The sequence below is a fragment of the Sinohyriopsis cumingii genome, chromosome 1 (genome assembly GCF_028554795.1).
Source record: "Sinohyriopsis cumingii isolate HCF-2022 chromosome 1, ASM2855479v2, whole genome shotgun sequence".
In the NCBI taxonomy this organism is placed as follows: Eukaryota; Metazoa; Mollusca; class Bivalvia; order Unionida; family Unionidae; genus Sinohyriopsis; species Sinohyriopsis cumingii.
Genome location: NC_142961.1, coordinates 2,409,750 through 2,432,073, shown reverse-complemented (window position 1 = coordinate 2,432,073; position 22,324 = coordinate 2,409,750).

Below are 22,324 nucleotides of genomic sequence, written 5' to 3'. Positions count from 1 at the left end.
TCTCAGTTCCTGGTTGACTCCTCTTCGTTTTAGATTTCTGCGGAGAGATCTTATCGGTATTGCATTAGAGATTGCCCTGACATTTACTATAACGAGATGTGATACACGTGGGCGTTTCCAGCGCGAAAAAAAACCACCAACTCATTTACATTGCATACAGAAATAACCATGATCTTGTTTTTCAGAGATTGTTCATAGGCGCACCAAATGTGATTGCTGTCTTGTATTCGCGTTTCACCGGTCGCTAAACAGGCTGATATGCGAATTACCGGTAACATCAAAAACGTTGCTGAAGATACGTTGCAAAGTCATTAAATTTTTCAATCAATTCCAGATCGATTACGACGGTTGGTGATTTGATCACAGCGGGTAGAGGCAAAGATGATTATACTTTAACAGCAGCAACAAAGTCAGTAAAATCAGCAAAGAAACTGTTCAACAAACGTCTTGCTGATTCGATGCTTGCAATTGCATTAATGGGAAGTGAATTACGGTTGTAGACTAAGCGTGAACGGCAAAGCCGTGTCAGCGTTATATGAAACCAAAAAACGTGTAAGTAAGAACAGTGACAACATTCAAAGAAATAATCGATACCGCGTTCGACACGGACGTGCCTGTGATGATATATCAGAGCAAACAAGATTTTTAATATTATTCGTACCAGGAAAAATATCTTTATGAAAATGGTTGTATAGACATGTAAGTGTATGATACGTGTCGGTGTTTTCGTACATGTCAGGCTTTCTTAGAAATCGATAGAAAATTGTACGAAATGTCGACGCCAACACTGATTTTGACTGCGGTACTTAGATTGGATTTGTCATCAACGGTATCATGGTGACGATGAGGTAATTTCAACACTATTACATTCACGGATGCATGGATACTTGTCGCAGCGGCACAAAGCAGTATCACTATTGATTAGTAAACTCGACATGAGGCCTTCGAGGATAAAATACTAAAAATGGAGAAGTTCCAGACAATACTGACAGAAAAGGAAAACACTGACTACTTCGTGCACAGATACAGAATCGAGGCTTTAGTTCCCCAAAGATGTGACTGATTGAAAATCGATTAGCTATTTCCTTGTATATCTTGATCTACCAAGTAGTGTATTGGTCTGATTGCGGTTCCTAGAATAGTAACTTCGCTTGTGTGCGCCCTCTGGAAGGGGCAGAATCACCATGGGTTGTGTGGATCATGAACTCGCATATGATTCGTAAAGTCATTGGGTGTACAAAATTTTATATTAGTAACAAAAACCCCAAATCCCAAAATGATACTACTTTTTCAAATCAGCGATGTAAGTGATCCATTTATCTGAGACGGGATCTTTTTTAAAAGGTTGACAGTATTCGTCCTGCACAGCTTTTGTCTTTCTGTCACATTACAAATAAAAACAGTATCACTGGCAAAGAGTACATAAACGTATTTGGAAAGTATAAATACGTATTTGTAATTTGTGAGGCTTGTTGATGTGTATATGTTCTTTACTCTTCCCTAATTTGCTACGTTTCCTTTTTATAATGCTCTACCGCAATCTGATGGTCCATTTTTATCTGCAGAGAAAGCAATTGTCAGCATAAAATGCACACACAAACCACTTGACTCATAAATCTGACAACACGTGTAAAATACATGTCTCTCGAACTGCACATTTTCTACTGGACACGAACTGCTAAAGTAATGCGCCCTCATGACTATACTTAACTTTTGCCAAACTCGTTTTTTGATTCAACTAATGTGACATGTTGGAATTGATATTCTTATTTTCCTGTATTTTTGTGTGATATAACCACATTTTATACAGCTTTCAAAGATTTCAATAGGGATGGACGGGCATAGAACTGTTGCCGGATACGGGGTCAACAACTGACCAGGTCGATTTTTACGTGCTCAGGTTTGTCTACACCCTTTTTGTCTGGTTCCCGCACTTTTTGTCAACCTTGAAACATTGTTCTTTTTTTATATTAGTACTTATGATTGTTCAACCTAAGTATGACATTTTCAGTAAATATAAAATATTTCATCGTTTTGTTCTTTTCACTAAATTCTGCAATGAATAAATTCAAAGTTGTCTTGATAGCTTTTACCATGTCTTCTTACATATTATTTTTAATTTTTTATTTCATTTATTTGTCTTGGTTGTATTTGTTTAATACATTTTTCTTTTGAAACTCTGATTATTAATTTAAGCTGTTTTCTTGTTGTGTAAGTCAGAAATTGTTGTAATCAATTCATTAATTAACCTCTTGATTTTTTGACCATTTTGTTGAATTTCCTTTCAAGTCTCTCTCTGCAACTGTTCGACATGTGACTAAATTGTTAAGGCCTTCTAATGATTTCATTTTTTTCTTTCCATACAATTGTCTATTTCATCTCTCTCCTCGGTCATACTCAGGTCGATTGACTATAAGAATTCTTCTATAGTAGTTATATTATCTGATCTTTTATAACTGTTTGCAAGTCAATATTTATCTACCTGTCCATCATTACTTTAAAATCGTTGAAAGTCATACAAAATGTGGTTAAAGCAAAGTAAAGGAAACTAGGAATATCAATTCCAAGCGTTTCTCATCTGTTAAACAATGGATTTAATCCTTGTTTAACCAAGGTTCGATCGTCTAAAATATCGATCCTGCTCTCATCAATTTGCTTTTGTAGATCTGAGAGTTTGTTAGATTCTTGGTACCACAGTAGGGAAAAGCTTACAATGTTTGGTATATTTAATTTTTTCAAATTCCCAACGTCTTGCGCATTTGAGTAACAACCCAATTTATCTTGCTAGAAGCCGACTGTAAACTTAACATGTTCAATTAAATTTGTTATGCTCTTGACACTAAAATAACAAATCTGCTGATGTACTTTGTCTAGATTTACAACCTGACTTCGTGCATCATCAGTGTTTTAGCAAAATCTAAGTCACTAACTTGTTAAAAATATCCCTATTTCTGTTTTCTTGCTATTTATCGCAAGCAAAAGATATGCTCTGCACAAACTAATGCTATTTAATTTACATGTAAAACAGTTTGCATAGGAATAACATAAAACCCCACCCCAGGTCCTTTTTTCTTTGTTATACTGATGCACAATCTGTTTATCGCTTTGTAATTACTAGTAATGATCACTAACCCACAACCTCATTGTAATGACTAGTAACGATCACTAACCCACAACCTCACTGTAATTACTAGTAATGATCACTAACCCACAACCTCATTATAATTACTAGTAATGATCACTAACTTTGCATGAAACAAATTAACCACCAGAAACGTTCCAGCCATAGAGTCTCTGGTAAGCACGAATAAGAACAGTTAGAATAATTTCTGGTGCTATTGATCATTTGGTGGGAAATGTATAACTGTTTACGCTTAAAACACAGGAAGTCTTATTATGTCTCAGTAAATGTTAGGAGTCGTGCATTTTCTGTTGTAAATTTCTTTAAGATGGAATGGAATTCCCAATGAGACATGCATTAAAGCTGTGTTTTGTTCCCGTGTCGTTGACACCGCTCCGTGGCAAATTCAAAGCGTCTGTTAAGCAATTCTTTCTCAGCATTTCTTGTTTCTCTTTCTCTTACAACTTCTCCCCTTCTCTAAACGTTTTATTTCAATTTTTTCGTGTCTTGGCTTTATATTTTGTTTATTTACTTTCTGATTGTACAGGGTAGCTATTTGTACTTGTTGTAATTGTTGGTGAATGCATAAACTCCTCGAAGTTCAAATCATTGTCACTGATTGCACTGCTAATCACTTCGTCTGTACGATTTAACTTATTGATTACAGATGCTAATGCAATCATCTTTTAAGATTGTTGTGGATCAACTTTTTTTTAAGCCTTTTGCAAGAAATGTCATCAGTGTTGCACTAAACACGTTAAAACCCAAGTGACAACCGCATGGCTTTCTATTCATGCAACACCTGATCCAGCTACTATTATATTGGTAGGACCAGAAAATGCTTTCGTTTTGCACTCTATCCATCTTATAACTTGATGTACTTCGAATTTATTATAATGATTTATAGTGCATAATCTCTCTTCCCATAACATGTTTGATTTCATTAATATTTTTGCAACCTGATATAAATATCATTTAAAGTTGGCGTCGTGTAGATGGGATAAACGACGACGGCTTTCCAATACATAACGGTGTCATTTTAATCTCCCTCCCTCTCCCTCCCCCCCCTCTCTCTCTCTCTCTCTCTCTCTCTCTCTGTGTGTGTGTGTGTGTGTGTGTGTGTGTGAAAGAGACAGATTGTTCTTATGGTTGCATCCATATTCATTGACAATATAGTTTTAGATTCTACAGTACTTTTCATATCCACGTTAAGGGATACCTATCGGTGATAATCTCTTTAACACTGTTGTGAAGGTCGTTTTCAATATGGATTTTATTGCTTAGTTGAGAGCTACTACTAAGATTTGAGTTTTAATATCAATGTTTGTTACAGATACAAACGCATGAACAGCAAAGGCGCTAATACAGATATATTTAGTAATTATTGTTTAGGTGTTTGGCAGTGCAAGGTCTCCGTGACCGTATGCAAGGTGTCCAGGAGATATTGCGACGATTGTCTCATCTCATTTGTTGTCGCGCTATGCGCCCATACTTCCATTACCTTTGTTTAAAAATTAGTATGGTTATTTGTTCCGTAATTCCGTTTGAAAGTCATATAATTGTCTTTCTGTTCATTGTGTAAACTAAGCTTGCAGATGATGCTAATCAATGATCGGAAAGTGTAAACTAGAGCAAAGATTTTAAATTTTTGTAGAGCAAGCATTAATAAAAATATCTTATCGTTATCTCTGTGTTCTAGTTGAAATAGCTATGTTCAATTTTTATTTATACATTTCAGTTTCTGTTGAAATAAAAATCATTGCTAGTTTTGTGTTCGATAAATCCCAATTCGTTTTCAAGATGAATTCGCCTTTGGAGCACATTGTCTCTGACACTAGTTCTGTTAATATTTAGCTTTTAAACAACAGAAAAAACGTTCGCCGTGATGTAGATGCCGCACCTCACCTTCAGTGCCAATAAACGGTGTATGCTTAAACAACGCTTTACCTGGATAAATTAAAGATGTCGAAGATTGTGATTATGAGCATAAAGAGACAAAACCTTAATATCCACTGTTGCAGATAAGAATAAATATAAATCTGTAATATATTTACATACAAACAATAAACACCAATAAAATGTTGAACCAGCATGTACGAAGTTAAATGGTAAATATCACAGAAAAAATCTGAGCGGATTGCTTCCACCTGCATTTAAAGAATAATGTCTACACAATTAGGCAGAAAGCTAAGAGATTATATTTAAGCTGTACAAGTAGTGCACTTCCAAAACTGATTATATGAGATCTGACGTTGAAATAGACTTCATCTAAAACGCGATCCAAACCAAAAACACATGCTGTATGGAAAAAACAGTTGAAAAATGTTGAAAGTAAATCAGCGCGAATACTCGGACACCTAATTAAGTTGGGGAGATATCAAGATATTTCATGTGTTGATTGAAAAAAATAAATTTAAAAGTTAAAATAAATGATAGCTAGGTGAAAGGTTGAACAATAACCGCTTAAAGAATATGGCCTAGCAATAGCTGATATTCCCACTGAATTAAGTAAAGTTCCATTAACTGTTGCTCTGTCTTCAGCAAAGTTTGTAAAGGGTTTATGGTCGGAGGAACAAATGACAGGAATGCTCCATCATAAGGCAAACACGATTTGTTCATACGACAACATTTTAAAAATGCTTAATACGTATTGGTAATTATTTGTTTACGTTAGCAAAAATAAATCTGAGGCAGTATTGCCTGGAATTATTGACATTATTATAAGCTGGCTTTTAGAAACAGCTTAGCAGGTTTGTTGTTCTTCCTGAACATGTTACTTTACTTTCCTGGCAATATTCGTGTTACTATTTGCATGTTTTGATTGATATGTAAGCAATTTAATGTTTGAAAAATATTTCAAAACGTAAGAGATATCAGCTTGTGCAATTATTTGTATCAATGTAAATAATTGTAAATTTCATGTTTAATATTGTTTTTCTCCAAACTGTATCTTTTCAAGCGCTCTTTATTTAAATCATCGTAAAGCATCATGTATGACATGTCCCTGTTCTGTCTGTACCTTTTCAGCCTAAACATAATTGGAGGAAATATTTATATATGTCAAAATATATTTGTAACCATAGTTGTTTCTTTCATATGATTGCATATCCTAAATGTCTGCCTGCCACTAGTCATACATAGCTCTTTTGAAGGGACATTTTTTCGTTCGTTTAGACTGTTCGGCTAACTATTTTTCAGATCGATGTAGTTTGTTTTCTCTCATCTACCCACCTCATTTAATTTGTTCTCATGATATACTGATATTTCTATAATTAGCTGACCATCGGGATGAAAGTGGAGGTGCTTTGAATCCGATTCTTTTTAAGTTATTTAAAACAAAAAAGGAAGCATCCAGCCATTATTGTATGTTTGACAAATTTTCTTTACATATTAACGTGCCAAAAGGGCGCTAGTCTAAAATAGGTAGCGTTATTTTCAACAATTTGCAATGTTTCTTCAGTCGCTTTAAATTATTTCAGATCTACTTCAGATCTTGCAATGGTTTATTATAAAACACATACCTAATATAAAGAGTCACTATGTCTTGCTTTTAATCGAGCTTTGTTTTCCATAAGTTATCTATTTCTTTTTTTCATGTTGGCATGGAATGACCGTGTCAAGTTTTACTTAATCTTCAAGTTGTGCAGCCAATGTAGCTGAATTTAAACTTACATGTTTTCTAACATCAAATTGTAATTTAGTCCTTTCTGCTACTACACTGTTTTAATTTTATTGCAATCAGGTCTGATGCTGCTTATTTTGATGTTGTCATCACTGATGGTAATATGTAAATCTGCTTCTTTTTGGAAACATTGGAAAATACCGTTTTATGATATTTGAATTCAACAAACCAACACTTTCATTCTCTTGAATCTTCAACATATTTTTATCCAGTTAAGACAGAGACCTAGTACAAATTGGCATTTTCACTTGATACAGCAGTCAGTAGTTCTATCGTGGATTTGGAATGGAAAAGAAGGGTTCAGAAGAAAGTAATACTGACGGGATTTTGAAGTGAAAACATATAGTACTATACCGGTGACTTTGTAGGAAAAAGAAAAGTTGAGAAGTAAATAATACTGCCGGGATTTTGAAGGGAAAGGAATGGTTGATAGGTTAGTAACATTGCCTGGATTTTGAAGTGAAAACATGTAGTACTATGCCGGTGACTTTGTAGGAAACGGTAGGGTTGAAAAGTAAGTAGTACTCAGCCGGGGATTTTGAAGGGGGGAAGGAAGGGTTGAGAGGTTCGTAGTACTCTGCTGGGGCTTTTGAAGGGAGTAGATTGATTGAGAAGTACATGGTATTCGGTCGGGGATGTTGAAGGGAAAAGAATGGTTGAGAAGTGTGTAGTACTCTGCCGGGACTTTAAAGGAAAAGGAAGGTTTAGAAGTACGCAGTACTAAGTATTGTATTCTTTCGGAACTTTCTGCTTTTTTATTTCACTTACTCTGCCGATTTAATGTGTTGCATTTTCTTTACTGTACAAGCTATGAAACCAACCTTTACATCTTATATTTTGTTTTAAAATTCTTCCGAAATATGATTGAAATAGAGCAGACGACAAACGGCTATTGGAAACTTACATTATGCAGCTATGTAATCGAGAAATATTGATTTAGAGTCAATCAGATTTAACTTGTGTGTTAATAAATGCATATTTCATTGCGTTCTAATTACCAATATAACAAGAAGTCTAATTGCAAACAAGAAAGATGCAGTAAAGCAAACATTTTCAAATACGTTTATAACATGGTGTCCTCTATAAATATTACTAGATTTATATTGTTACTCTAGGATGTCCAAAGAAATAAATAAATATGTTGATTTCAAGAGATTTATAAAGGAGTCTTTTCAGAATTTGATTCACACTTTCAGCATTTCGAATGTTTAACAAAGAGAAGAAAACAACCTAAGCATCTTCAGATATTTCCAGTATCAATCTCCCAACATTATGAATATTAGAGGTGTAGAACATTTGAACTTGAGAGTTTGTACAACATAATGTATGTCACACATTTTACGAGTTATTATGGACAAGGTCAAGTCTAAAATACAATTATACATGACAATGTCTATTACTAAAATCATAGTAAAGAACATAGGAATCATCAGGTACAACAGGTTCTTCATCTGTAAATTACAATGTCTTAGACCCAGACCCCAATAAACATATTTGCCTACAATGATAATGTTCCTAATATTTAACCCACACACGTGGGGGAAATATTTACTATGTATTATTTGTTCGCAAAATATTTTACTGGCTAGATACAAAGAGAACTTGATTTTGGAAAAGGTCAAGTCAAAAATACAATTGCACATGACATATAATCATGGAGAAAAAAACAAATGCAATTAAATATACATAACACCTCCGCTCATAAAAAGAAAGATATATACACCACAGCTTTCTTTTAAATATTAACCAGATATACATATGATTAAAAATTACACAAAATAAAGTCTTATGAATGACGCATAATATATATGAATTATATAATACTTCTATTCACGTGAAAGTGCATCTGCAATTAGATTATCTTTTCCCTTGATGTGCCTGATGTCAGTATTGTATTCATGCAACATCAAAACTCAACCCAGGTAAACTTTGATTTTTGATTTTTGTCGTACCAATGAAAGTAAGGTAGTTGTGATCACTGAATGCAATAATGGTGGAAGAAGCTGAACTAATATACACTTCAAAGTGTTGCAAAGCCAGGATCAAAGCCAAATATTCCTTTTCGATTGTGGAGTAATTTCTCTGGTGCTTATTTATTTTATTTTTTTATTGAAAAATAGCACACTGGAGGATCTATATAATTTTAGTATTCTTCAATCAATACTCCACGACCCAAACATCACTTGAATCAACAGACAATATCAATGATAGACGGAAATTTGAAGCTGAAAGAACTGGTGCAGTCTTAAAATTACTTATCAAAAGCCTCCCGACAGACCAATACAACTTGTGTTTTCTTACTTAACAAATTGTTCAGGGGTTCAGCATTTATGGAAAATTTGGAGCAAAATTTTCGATAAAATCAGACCTTACTCAAATATTGCATTAGCCAATTTTTACTGATAATCACATGGAATTCGGAGATAGCCTTCACATAAACTTTTATAGGTTTAACTTGTTCGTGTCTCACATTATGTCCTAGAAATGCAACACAAGCACGACAAAACTCGCTTTTATTTAAAGTAATTGTCAAATTAGCATCAATGAGTCTATCAAAGAATTTCCGGATCGTCTCCAAGTGATCTTTACAAGTGTTGTTGTAGATGAAGACATCATAGATGTAAGCGTCACGGTTTTCTAGACCAGATGTAATCATGTTCATTGAACGTTGAAAAGTACAAGGCGAAACTTTCATCCCAAACGGCATCACTTTATATTGATAAAGTACATCTGGAGTTACGAATGTCAAAATTCCTTTCCATGAGTGGAATTTGTCCGAATGATTTGAAAAAACTTGGTGACCTAATTTGAATTTCCAACTTTGTCAATGCAGTCATCGATTATTTGCAATGGAAATGAATCTGTTATGGTCACACTTCACTTTTCTATAGTCGGTGCACATGCGGAAGGAATTGTATGGTTCTGGCACAAGAATATAGGAGATCTCTTGTCACTTTACTTGGTTCTATGAAATCACTTTCCAGAAATAATGAATTTCACTTTTGAAACATTCCTGTTTGCGATGATTCATCCTGTATGGATACTGTTTCACAGGTATGGAATATACAATTTCAGAACTAGGGTAGATTTTATTTGCTCGCGTAGGAACACCTGGAAACAAGTGCTGTATTTAAATAATAATTGTTTGAGTTTATTCTTTTCATGTGGCTGTAGATATGAAAGTTTCGGGTCCAGGTTATTCAATATTCTGAACAAGATCTGCAACATTTACAAACGTCACTTTTAATTTTTGGCCAATACAAATGATTCAAGACTGTGATAAGTCTTTTGGACCAATAAATGACCAGCCAGAGGAATTTCACGGGTTAGACCAAAAATGCCTTGTCAATACGACTTAGAACAATAATCTAATAGCTCACTGACCACTTGTCACCAGTGTGTACCTCTCCATTTCCTCATAAGGACCCCATTTTTAAGAAAATATCAAACAGGTACTTGTGCAGTTTCATTTGCGCTAATATGCATCTGAAACAAACAGAAGATCTCAGGATCTTGTTTCTGTTCAACAATAAACGATTGTCATTTTTCACCCTGATTAAAATAAAAAGAATAAGTAGTGGAAAGTGGATGACTGTGATCAATAATTCTTGATTGATCCATACCAGGAGCAAAGCCGACCTCATCAAAAGCCTGACCAGCAAATGTGTCATGCAAACGAGTAATTTTCTGATCAACCTGATTCTCATGAATTGTTTGTTGCCATAGCTTTAGTAACTGCACCAGCTGGGTATAAATCAGGGATTACTTTCCCAATAGGATCAACGTTCTGGTCCAAACAAGGCTTGTCAGTAACAAGTGGATTAACCTCAGTCTTATTTCCAGCTAGGTCATTGCCTAGTAATAAACGAATACCTCGATGGATAAATATTTCACTGTTCCAACTGTCACAGTGGAGAGGAACATTAACAAAGTCGTACTTTACTCCCTGAATAGGAAGACTTTAATTAAAAAACTTCTCAGAAAGCGGCAAAGTACCTGATAATAATAGACTCTGAGAAGCCCCAGTGTCTCTTAACATTTTAATAGGGATAGGATCGGCAAAATCACTAATACGTCATGTAGATCCTTCGACATGAATGATTCATAAATCTGCATAATGAGATCAGACTGGGGTTTGTTTGACCCAACAAATCTATTGCTTTCAATAAATAACCATGACCTTGACCTCTTATAAATAATAAATCATTTGGAGTAACTCTCTTGATTCTGTTGTTTATTTTTCAATCTGTAGCTTTGAGAAAAAAGTGCCCTTTCTTCTTGTAATATGTGCACGTAGGAAGAAATAAGGATTTCTGCTCAGTCTTATCAGAAATTTGATCCCTAAAAGTTGTAACATTGAGATTTAGAAGTGCTTGCATGAGAATTAAATCGCTTTTAACTAACAAACTGCTTAGTGGAAGACTTACTGACAAGACTAACTTTGCGATTCAAGGAATAGTCGTTAGTTATTCGCTCAGCCTCTTCCAAAATTTTGAGCTTTTTTCTCATCAAGATAGGTCTTGACATTACTATGTGTCACGGAATTGTATAAATTCTTTTATTTATTGAATAAATGTACTCGGGTTTCGTTTTTTGTGTACAACGATACCCGAGGGTGATTTATGTATATTGTGTCGTATTTCGAAATAGTGAGTTCGGTTCATCCCATGCCGCACGTGCGAAGTGCTCTCGATGGGACGAACCGAATGCCTACAAGGCACAGACTATGTCAATGTATAAATACTTCACCGTACATACATTTCTTTACAATACGGATGGTCTTGTCAGCCAGCAGTCTGCTTCAAGGACTTGCACATCTTCAGCTCTAGAGGTATGTAAGTTTATTAATTTCTAGTCTATAAGTTATAACTACTACATTATCACGTTTATTTTTGTATGTTTGCTATGTAGCTTTGGTGTACGCAGTATAATGCACGTATTTCTATTCTTGTTTGCGTCTTAGCAAGGGATTTAGATTAGTAATATAAAGCTACATATTTTAAAGAACTGTTTAATATAGTAGGATTCTTATCGAGCAGGGTTAGGTTTATTTTTGAACCGGTCATTTTGTAATTATTGTGTTGATAATGTAATTTATATAACTTACGGTGTATAACGTCATTACGTTTTACTTTATATGCCGTGTTATGTATATTACACGGTATTGGATAGATTTTCACCTGTATAATGTCAAGAGTGTTCGGAGTGTCTAATGTACGGGGTGTCCGGATTGTCAAATGTCCGGAGTGTTCGGAATGTTCGGAGTGTTCCGAGTGTTCGAAGTGTTCCGAGTGTCCGGAGTGTGTAGAACTGTGTAGTGCTGTCTGGAGTGTCCAGACTAAGGTGTCTAGGGTGACCAGAGGGACCCGAGCGTTCAAAGTTATCAGTGATTGGGTTCGACGTGGTGCAAGCTGTAAAGCCAACCACAGGAATTAACCGTAGCAGCTGTGAAGCTGAACTGTAGCAGGGATGTAGCAGAAATAAAGCGTGCTGATGACGGAGTGTATCTCCTTACATATAATTCTTTAGCCGTGAGCTAATTTTGGTGTTCGTAAAACCCATTGTATCTTTCAGGACTGTAAAGATAAGTTGTTTATCTATCCCTTTTGTATCACCATAATTTCGCTACCTGAGTGAATTCATTTTGCAACATGAGTAAAATTCTACATTGTTTGCTACCTGAGTAAACTATATCCATCGTTTCATTGTCAAATTCACCCCTTGTCTTTGTATTTGCTTAATTTAATTTATTTGTATTTTTCATCACATATTCATAATTAATTGCTCATTCAAGTCGTCCATCATTAAACATTGTATTTATATCATCGTCAAAAGTGTTCTGTTGTGAATCCTAAAATCCCACCCGGTTATCTTGTTACACAATGGATGGAATTCTTGAACTCAACTAATATGAGTTGTCTAAAGTTATTCTAATCTTTATCAACCTTCTTAGGTTACCTATCTACCTATTTTACCTATCTATCTATCTATCTATTTTACTTATCTAATTATCGTGCTTTTCACTAGGTGTCACGAGCTGATGGAAGTAGGGGAAAAAAAATCTCAGGCTGATGTTAATTAAGTAGAAAACCATAATTTGTACGTTTTCAGTATATTACAAGTATATGTACCATTCCGATATATTGCACGTACTTCTGTGATTCAGCATCTTTCGATCTATTTGTCAACCTAAATTGAATATTCATTACAATACACAAAAAGCAATATTCAAACACCTAAACTTCTGGCAAGGAGGTAAATTCAAAACAAAAGTTATTTAACTTTTATTGTACACACAATTTTTGTCCCAGTAATCAGACTGTATGCGTTGAATAACAGAACTCGTGTAATGCGTGAGAGCAGTAGAGAACGATACAATAATGCATATCTTTACTTTATAAGACTGGCGGACGTTTTATAAGGAGGTGTGCAATATGCTAGCTTTTGAAACTTCAAAGAGTTAAAAAAAAGGTTTTGTCTTCATTATTTTAAGAGCTCATTTCTCTGACCTGATCATTTTTACTAAAGTATACTATCTGTAGAGTGCATGAACCTAGCATACATTTTCTTACAAACAATTAATTCACTCAAAGAATTATTGACACAGAAGAAATAATGATATTGAGTTTTAAAGGGTGTTCGTGATGCGGTGTATATCAAATTGTAAGCTGTCATAAAAAAGATCACAACCTGCATTGTGTCTGTGAATATCTTCATTTCGGTACAAAATATATTCATGTCGGTACAAACTACAAATTAAAGTTCGATGTTCTTCACTGTGATAAGTACAGGATCAATTTTGCATAAACATATGTTTGATTGACTGATCGATTTCATACACATGGGCAAGAAAGCATAATGTGGGACTGATTATCACAAGCGAATGTGAGTGCACACGCACCATAACGTTTCAGAGAATGCATGCGAGTGTGCACGTGCCATAACGTTTTCAGAGAATGCACGTGAGTGTACATTACCGTGAAGTTTAAGAGAATGCATGTGAGTGTAAAAGTACCATGACATTTAAGAGAATGCATGTGAGGGTATACGTACATAACGTTTAAAAGATTGCATGTGAGTGTATTCGTACCATAACGTTTAAAGGAATGCATGTGAGTATACACGTACCATGACGTTTAAAAGATTTCATGTGAGTGTACATGTGGCATGACATTGTCAATTATGCCTGACTCAATAATTGCGACGCTATCACTTCTACGTACAATGCGGCAAAAACAAAAACTTAAAGAATGATCAAAACTTTTAAAAGTAAAATCACCTCAAGAAGAAACCTTTTCATGACGTTAGGTGTACTTGTTAATGACTGATAAATATTTTATAACAGATAACGTTTATGCAAAAGTATGACTATTTCAGTAAATTTCAATGAATGGCCAGTTTAAAGCAGTACAGTCAGAATCTTCCTTTCGGACTGCAAGAACGCATTTACAGAGAGTTTGTCAAGATATAAGATAAGTCCAAATTAAAACCATTTATCAATTTTTACCCAGTTGCTATTTCCACATTATAACACTGTTACTTGGGAAAAACATCAGATTTTTAAAAAAATACAAAAAATATGTGTGAATTTATAGCATACCAGACATTTTCAACAAATTCTGTGGAAGGAAATGAATGACTGTTCAGGACAAATAAATGCAAAACGTTATTATTTGCACGACGTGTGTGTGTGTGTGTGTGTGTGTATTAGTGACTAATTTTCTCAGATTTCTTTTACCAGCAAATTTTATTGTGGACGATGTATGAACAGTACAAGTAGCAAAGACATGACCACCAAACGTTTATCTGTGCACGAAATAAGAATAGTTAGGAGCAGTAACGGCCTTAGCAAACGCAGGGCCCGATTTTGGATCATTTTGGCAGGGCCCCCTGTTCCTAACGCACAGGACACCCTGTTAGCACGGCATTTAGAAAAAAACTTTGAAGCAAATTTTATCTGATATTGTACTTAATAGTTTCATCCATCTTTTTATAATTACTTTCTTTCAATAGATATATTTTTAAAAATTACTAATGCGCGGGGCCTCTGTGAGCGCAGGGCCCGATTGGGCCAAATCGGTCCAATCGGCCTAAGGTCGGCCCTGGTCATACTTTATCCAGGTTTCGTAAATTCCAGGAAGTGTGTATAGCTAGCTGTTTACACCAACACATTTAATACTGAAAAGATGTATACGACTGGTACATACTTCTATTTCATTCGTCCTGTTCTTGAATATACTCATGACGTGTCCGAAGATTGCACATTACACGAATATACTAGTTTTGTTGTCCGATAATTGCACATTACACGAATATACTCGTCTAGTGTCCTATTATGTAGTGTCTGATAATTACACATTACACGAATATACTCGTATAGTGTCCAATAAAAAAAAAAGAAAATAACAATGCTGAAGCTGCTTGAATTGTCGCAGGAGCAACAGGGCTATCAAGTATTGACTCCTTGTTTAACGAAACTGGTTGTTATAAATTTGAAATTGGACGAAAGAAACACACGATCATGTAATTTTTTTATTAGTGTTTTTAATACGTCAAAGATGTCCTCCATATCAACAAACCAGGGAGGTGATAATTCGGGTCATTTTCTTTGTAATAATCAACGTTGATTTTAAAGAAATTTTAAATATTTTAAATACACTATTCCTCACTTACTGGTATACTTACATAATTGTGCATCCTTTACAATATTCCTTTTACATATCACCTTATAATACTAAATATATCATGGAAGTGAATTCCATTTCAAATGTCACAATTTGAAAGTTGTCTGTATTGTTGCATTCGATGGGTTTGCAATATCTTCTCGTATGTAACAGGTATGAAAAATAATATAGAATAATCTTTGAATAATTATCTCGGGTTATAACATCGGGCCTTTATTATTCGTATTTGTATTTTAGAAATAATTTCAACCTATTATAGTTAATTGTTTTCGTACGTCCATGACCCGACTAGTAACATCGGGGAGATCGAAGATACGAACAAATAATGAATGTCTCATTCGCGACAAGTTATGAATTGCAAAAAGGGATCTTTTAAACTGCTTTTGTGATTCTTATAAATCTGAAAATAATAATACAGTTTGCAAAAGAAAATTTAAAAAGTTATACTTTATACTTTTTATCACAAGCGATGATCGATTCTTTTAAAAAAATGTCAACATTTTATCTTTCATGCGTTAGTAATTATGGGATGGGTAGAGTCTAAATTCACTATTGTGAAGTCAATATTTAAAAAGAAATATATTTACTGGTTGACGTCAGAAAAAATGGAGCTATTCAGAAACATAAATTTGTGTATGGCGTGTTGATCAACCTTTTATGGTATATCAGTAATTACGTATACAGGCAGGGGCCCCGAGTGGCCGAGTGGTCTAAAGCGCTCTTCGTTACGGATCACTGCCATCTCACCTATGTCTGCGGCGGTTCGTGTCTAAGATTCAGCCAATGTGGGCATGTGAGAAAGCTTGCCAGTAGCTTCTCGTGGGTCGGTGGTTCTTTCCGGGGTTTTCCGGGTTCTTCCTCCACCATTAATACTGGCCGCCATGTATAGCCCTATCGTGCTGAAAAATGGCGTTAAACCCCACAACAACAACAACAACAACGTATACAGGCTCAGTCGAGCATTGAACTTTTATTATACTCGCATTTTTCGTTCAAAGTTACATTTTATATTCATTTGTTTTCGCACAGTTGGAGCTGTTTTAATCACAATACACTCAGCACATTTGTGTCGTCCCGAAAATGTTGTAAGCACGTATAGTCAACCGCTTGACAAATGCATAAAAATAACAATGACAAAATTCCCTAATTTCAACCTAGCTGAAATACGGAACAAAGGAAATATAAAAATATTATTATTATCTCACTTTGCATGCGTGTACACTGACCATAGACGACTTAATGTCTTTGTTCTTTGTTGGCGGTTGTGGTTTTCGTTGTTTTCTTGTTGTTTCTGGGGAGGGGAAGGGGATTTATAGTTGAGCCAAATATAACTCACATAAAGCCAAATATCATAATCAGCGTTCAAATGGAATACTAGTAAGTACATACAGGTTATCAGCACAGTAACTTGATCTAAGTAACTGCATCGCGTCTAATATGTTGCGAAACCCAGAGGATCGAGCGTGATCCGAAACTCGGAGGGCCGAGCGTGATCCGAATCCCGAAGGGTCGAGCTTGATCCGAAGTTCATCTGTTACATTAAGAGTCACGATACAGGACTCACGATACTAAGTCACCACCCTTAGTAAGCATATGGAGATTCCATGATATTAAAATTTCGATAGCTTTAAATTACTGAGTACTCATGACGAAACAGCGGCGTTAAACCTTTTATGGCTGTTAGCCAAAACAGAAAAATGCATAAAGTCGCCGTCCGCATGAGCAGTAACAGTTCCTTATCACAATTATGCATATTACTTAAAATGCTTATTTTCAAATGGACTGCCTACATTACCGCGGGCCGCACAATGCGAAGGACTGGGCCGCATGCGGTCTGCAAGTCGCGGGTTGGACACACCTGGTATACACTCAACTTTGATGCAATCTTCTTTATAGAGAACACTATCTAATCCGCTGCATTATTTTGATCTACATGTGCTTGAAACACGTATTTTCAATTTCGCACCTAGCCAATCACGGGCTAACTTCAGTAAAGAATTTTTCGAAATCTGTAGTAGGAATGAAAGTTCGTCAATGAAACATTGCGTAAGATCTATAAATAGGTGTTAACGATCATGAATAATAATATTAATAACAAAATCTTTTTGCAAGTCTGGGGTTGTTTCTGACTGGTTAGGGGTGTCAAGTGGGTTTTTAGAAAAAATTAGGTTATTTCCCACTGGATGGGTTAGGTAAGTTGGGTTCTTTTGCGATGTTATTATGTGGGATATTTGCAAAATGTCAATAAGCTAGTTGGAGCAAAATGCTTTTTCAAACCTTATGCTTGTACGTGGAGCTGGACAGTTATTTTCATTCTTATTTCTTATGTTCTTGTTGTAACACTATCTATTGATGTTTTTAATGTTGTGCTTAGATATTATTTGAGAGGCAACATTGTTTTGGATTTTTCATCGGCATTACAAAGTGCTCATGGGACTAAAATAGTATTCTGCGACTATTGTGAATTTATTCAAAGGATTTCTGGATGATGCTATTGTGATGCATCAGAACTCTTGGCAGACCAGTATATTCCAGGATTTAAAATTCATTCAGCTCATTCGATTTCGATTTCAAAATCGTCTATCGTAAATGAGTTTCCAGTTACCTAGTGGTAACATATTCGAACAAAATATGTTGCCGTAAACGGTGATCCACAAATTGATATACACTGGTAAACAGTTGCTAAAGTTTTAGCGCTTGAAAATCAATCACCCTTCATGCTAATTATTTTATCCTCGATAACTATCGGATAGAGTTTATTAATTGTATTAAGACTGCTTTATACCGCTGAGAGAAGTTCGGAATAAATACATAATCTTTAATGCAGCCGTAACGAGATTTTGTTTTTACCAGCACCTCCTAACCAGCGGTTGCTATCAATATACCCCCGACAACAACGCCGATTGGTAAACCTATATCTGTTGCTATGGTCAGAATTACACCAACGTCATGGTCAATAGTGGTTGCAGCGGTGATTCTGCACATAAAATCTAGAACCACACAAACACGCATTTGTATTTCGCGAGCAGCGTGGTTCTCTTGGTGATTTCAACTTTCAGCTGTTGTTCTGCTGCGATTGTTTTCTTATGTAGGTGACTTTGAGGGGATATCATAATTCTTGTATGAATAATGTGATCGTAATGTACAACTGTTTGACAACCATGCCTTCTTCACATGCAACACACACACACGCTTCTCACCAATCATTCCTAGGGGCCCCGAGTGGCCGAGTGGTCTAAAGCGCTCACCGATCCTGATCACTGCCACCTCACCTCTGTCTGCGTGGGTTCGAGTCCAAGGCTCGGCTAGCGTGGGTACGTGGGAAAGCCTGCCAGTAGCTTCTCGTGGGTCGGTGGTTCTTCCCTGGGTTTTCCAAGGGTTCTTCCTCCACCAGTTATACTGGCCGCCATGTATAGCCTATCTTGTGCTGAAAAACGGCCTTAAACCCTACAACAACAACAACAACCAATCATTCCTCTTTACTGATACAACTGTCACACAATCACAGAGTATATCGACTTGTAGTATATATGCTTCCGGCGATTGTGCGTTTTTGGGGCCTGGCATTGCATTCATATAACACCATATTACGCCATTTAGTAATAATCAAGGTTTTTCTCTCCTTGATTCAGTCGATTTTGGGTAACATAATCGGCGGGAAATGAAACCAGGATAGATTTGAGCTCCATTTCATCGTTAGTGAAACAATCCTTCTACCTCTGGTTGTACATCCAAGAACAGGGTGTTTTCGCGCTCTAATGCAATGAGTCTAAGCTGGTTTCGAGTTGGTACTGATCCATACAAGTCCCAACTATGTAATGCATATCAAAATTATATTGGAGTGTATTTGATGGTCTTTAAACGCAATAATTGGGAGCAAATAATCGTCTACAAGTGGAACAAAATTACTATCGATGATCATCATCACTGATCAGCAATCCCATCATCCCATCGGCAAATTCTGCAATCTCATGACTCCGGTCAGAATCCATTACTTATATGTAATGATAAATCTAATCTTAAACATCAACACCAAAGACATTTAGGCACCCGTCCGGATAAATGTTCTGGCTTTCGAATTGAATGTTATCTCCAGCGGCTGGTGATAGTGGTATTGCATATGTGAAAATGTTATGTTATTACAGTGTCAGGTATGTCAATGCGTGAAATTGGTGTAAACCCACCAACCTCCTCAAGATGCCACCTATCATTATCAGTGTCACCATTCTACCCAACCTGCCTTCTGTATTTGATTCCGGTTAAAATAAATAAGCATGATCCGGACTCGTGTACATCCAAGAAATAATGTGTAGGCTTATCAAATCCATGTTCAAGATAATGGAAATTAGTTGACGATTTGCTAAGACAGATAAGTTAGTGTTTTCCTCTAATTCTTCGGTTAATATTCCTAGGATTTGGCTCAGCAATTTTTTACATCCACATGCTCTTTTGTTGCAACATGTGCATCATCGATGGGCTCTTGAGCCAGTTAATTGAATGAAATGTATGTTTATAACAAGAACTCAACTCACCGCATCGCCTGACTCCTAACGTTTGATTCCATTATTACGTAGACATGGTTTTTGACAAGTGCAACCGACACACCAGAGTTTCTGATTGCCCAGTTTCATTGATTTTAGCCAGGTTGTTCGCTACGGTGCCTCGCAGCTTAAAAAAAAAACAAACAAACAAACAAAAAAACCAGTTTGAATGTACACGTTAAACGTATTAAGTTTTCCAGTTTATGTCTTGAAAAGTCACAAGCTCTCTGGGTAAAGGTCGAGAAAACCCAGACAGATAAACTGAGTCAAATCCGCTTTGGTGGCAAACCTGGTCAGATCCACATTAGGGCCGCGTTGTGTTAGGGCCGCGTTGTGTCAGGGCCGCGTTGTGTTAGGACCGCTTTGAGTCCTTGCGTTGTAGCATCTGTAAATGGTAAGAGGCATACCGTATACTATCGAATGTACTTTACAAATGACATTTAAAAATGAGCATGTGCAAGCTGAATAAAACAGTGGTAGAGGTTCTTGTCGTAGAGTTAGAAAACCACCATGTAAGAGGTGCAAGCCCGTACGGGTCAAAATACAGAAGATGTCGCGTTGCGTGTCCTGTTGTCGAATGCTAGATGAAGATGCCGATTTCCCAATTGCGAGGGCTCGTCAACGCATGTACATCCCGTATAAATACACATCGAAAATACTTGAGTGACTTTGTCATGGTGAGTAAATCAAAATGAGATAATTTACACAACAACGGCGAGGCTACAATTAAAGACCGCTTTCGCTCAGAAACCTTAAACTACGACTGGATAATCAAAGAACGTTTCATTTCCTATTCGTCTACGAGATTATAAGCGCCTCCAATAGCCTTTCTAAGAATCAGCCAGCTGGAGTTCCTCTAATGCAGCCGCTAACAATGCTGGAATGGCAGCCAGGAATTAAAATATTCCACCATTCCTTTCGATAAGTATCATCTCTGACTTTGACAGTTTTAATAGTCACCCAGGTGTTCCTTTATTTGGCCGTATTAAGATGACTAAATTGTGTTTGGGTCATCTCATTTGAACAATTACAGTTAACTTTGCTGGAGAATACCTCAGTGTGATTCCGCATTCTTTTCGTATTGCGTCACATGTTCACTGGCTGGTTTGGGCTAAGGACAACTTGAACTTCGTGATATGACATAATTATATATTATGCTGTTAAATTAAAACAACTAAAACAATTAGGGGTTTTACACAGACGCATAAATAACCCCATTCGACCATCTGCGCCCTCCAACAACAGCATCTTATTAGATAGAAATACAGCAATGCATCGGTATCCCCCAGGGGTCGGGATGGGGTGGACGCTGAACCAAGATTGTCTGCTAAGACCTGTCTTACACGTACTGCAAGTTCATATCGACCACGAATCTTCGGAACTGTGCCAACATGTTGATCCTGGCCCATAAACGACAACAATATTCTCGTTTGATGTCAAGCAACAAATAAATTCTGAGCGTTCCTCGTGACAGTTTAACTGCAAGGAAACCCCAAACACTCTTAACCGGTTAATCTGCCACGCACACGAGACATTTCTTGAAACGCCACAAACACGTGTCTTTGCATGCTGGTACCTTGTTTTGGTAGTTATCTGCCATTATAACTGCTGAACGCTGGCTTCTATCTAGAATGCGGTGACGTGCCTCAAGAATACATATAGAACTACATACAAGTTTCTGAAGCCGTTGAAAGGGTTATCACAGGCATCCACAATGCTATTTTTTACAACTCAGCTTGACAACTCTCGACGCCTGAGTCATGTCAAATTGAATAATTGCTGTCACCCTTTCGGTATAATGTTACTGTCTGGCTCCAAAAATAGCCTTGCGATCATCTCTACAAAGACCAAAAATGTGACTGAGAGGAATCGCAAAAGAAAATGATAATCAGGCTCGATGAAGTTGGACTCGGTACGAATCTAAAGGTATTATTCTGGTTGACACCATTTACAACGGGCGTTTGCGCATTTCATGTCGCATTTCAGACGTTTACAATGTACTATTATACTTCGTTTAATTTATACTGATGGTCCCATCCTTGTGAAATATCATACATGGGCCAGTGGATCTTGCGTAATCATCCATGTATCCATTGGTGAAATAATGTGCACTGATGAACGATGCAATCATTATCATGAGTTTGTTATAAATTTTCCTTCGATTTCTAGGAAGGCCTAACACGGAAGAAAATACCTAGATATGTGATGCTCTTGTACTTTTGTTTGATAAAGTTTCTTATCCGGTTACAAATAATACTGAAAATCGTTTATCACTAAAAGCACGTCCATATCAAAC